Source organism: Astatotilapia calliptera, chromosome 14 (assembly GCF_964374335.1).
Source record: "Astatotilapia calliptera chromosome 14, fAstCal68.1, whole genome shotgun sequence".
Lineage (NCBI taxonomy): Eukaryota > Metazoa > Chordata > Actinopteri > Cichliformes > Cichlidae > Astatotilapia > Astatotilapia calliptera.
The window spans coordinates 32026287-32028476 of record NC_137435.1 but is presented as its reverse complement, the minus strand read 5'-3'; the positions used below and the strand labels follow the sequence as shown (position 1 = coordinate 32028476).

Genomic DNA, 2190 nt, shown 5'->3' with positions numbered 1-2190 from the left:
AGGAAAGCAGCTGGGCATTCATTTGAAACCAGTTCACAGGTTGGGCTGTGGTTCCCCCTCTAGCGTGTCTGCTTGAACTTTCAACTGTGAACCTCTTAGATCCAACCTTCCCAACTGCTCATCTCGCAAAAGACAAAATAGAAGAACCCAGAATGTCTTTTTATACCTGCTCACGCTTTTTCACGCTTCCCTCACAGGACGTCACATTTCACACTTTGGCCATCCAATCAAGTTGTTGACATCTAATCATTCCTGTCCACCACACCTGATCTTTCTATTTCGATCTGACTTACAACATTTAACAGAAACTTTTAAATCAATATATTTTCTTAGTAATTATTTTTATTTGTTTATTACATGCACTTAACATACAAGTATGTCAAATGGAAATCAGCAACTGCGTGGGATTATTCAACTAGTTGGCTGCTGCAATGTGTCAGGATGGCCGAGCGGTCTAAGGCGCTGCGTTCAGGTCGCAGTCTCACCTGGAGGCGTGGGTTCGAATCCCACTTCTGACAATTGTATCTTGGCACTTCTTTCTTCCTGGTACTCATGGGTCTTTGATCAGTGGTTAGAGAGTTAATCTCATACAGCTTATGACAAACTTTGATCCGAAGTGATTGATGGCCCTAATCACGACCTTTTGACCTCCTGCCCCTCCCCCCCGGAAGCGTGTAATGAGCGTGACGAATCGCATCCGGAGAAGGGGTGTGGGAAACCCCCCGCGTGTCGAATTGCATCCTGAGAAGGGGGGGTGAACCCCGGAAGCGCGCCATCTGTTGCTAACCGTGTCGAATTGCATCCTGAGAAAGGAGGGGGGGAACCTCCGGAAGCGCGTCATCTGTTGTTGGGAAAAAAAAGTTTTTAGAGGGGAGGGGGAAACCTCCGGAAGCGCGCCATCTATTGGAGGAGAATAAAAAAGCAGAGAGGTGGAGTCCGTCACAATTTCTAAGGCACAGACACAAGATGGATTTCCTTCTGCAGCCCAGCAGCGTTCCTGTGTCCGATGAGATCTGCTCTCCCAAAGAAGAAGGCTTTGAATATGACATATTCAAATACAGCATATTTACTATGGAAGGCCTCGATCCGGACCTTATGACCCTACCGGAAATACTCCGGAAGTGTCTAGTCATTTTCAGACCTGTTGCGTCATGTTCCCTAAGCACAGCGGTGATGCAGCAGCTGATTCTGTGATGTATAGAGAGACAGAGCGGGTGTAATTTTACTTTCTTAAGCTGCACCGGCGTTTGTAATGGAAATAAAGAGTGACTTCCTGTAGAGATTTCAATAGTATTTTATTTTCCTATAATACAGACGCTGTAAAAAACCTTTAAGATACACCATAGCTTGTGATGAAAAGAAGAACTTTCTATCCGCTTGTAACCTACAGGCTGCCTATGTGTAAAAAACGAATAAATATCCCTTAGTGAATACTACTTTTCCTTTTGAGAGACTGAAAAACAAACCAGCGACAGGCGATCTTGTTTCACTCACACACACACACACACACACACACACACACACACACACACACACACACACACACACACACACACACACACACCCCGTGGGCCAAGGAGGAGTTTTTTTCTTCAATACTTTAACAATAAGTTTTCTCAATAGATAGAAAATGATGACGCTGAGGAGTCAACATCCGATATTATCATTGCTTGTAACCCGGTAAATAATTTCGTACATCTCCCCATAAAACAAGTCTTAGCGGGGAAAAAAGCTCATATTCGAATAAGTTTATTAAAGCACCCCCCTCTGTGGGAAAGAGTCAACCATGAGGCGAGTTTTGTCAACAGCAATTGTCCATTTGGTAAAACAAATATCCGTCTCAAAGTCGTATTTTACCGTTGCAGAATGCGGAAAACAGACGGCGTTCGCAAGAAGGCACACACACACACACACACACACACACCCCGCGGGCCAAGGAGGAGTTTTTTTTCTTCAATACTTTAACAATAAGTTTTCTCAATAGATAGAAAATGATGACGCTGAGGAGTCAACATCCGATATTATCATTGCTTGTAACCCGGTAAATAATTTCGTACATCTCCTCCCCTAAAATAAGCCTTAGCGGAAAAAAAAAGCTCATATTCGAATAAGTTTATTAAAGCACCCCCCTCTGTGGGAAAGAGTCAACCATGAGGCGAGTTTTGTCAACAGCAATTGTCCATTTGGTAA

The 2190-nt window shown here is 43.9% G+C and overlaps 1 non-coding gene across 1 annotated transcript; it reads left to right on the top strand.

The window, feature by feature from the left end:
- Window positions 1-435: 435 nt before the first annotated feature.
- On the top strand, window positions 436-518 carry trnal-cag (transfer RNA leucine (anticodon CAG)). The gene has a single exon. It is a non-coding gene; the product is annotated as a tRNA-Leu (tRNA).
- Window positions 519-2190: the final 1672 nt, after the last annotated feature.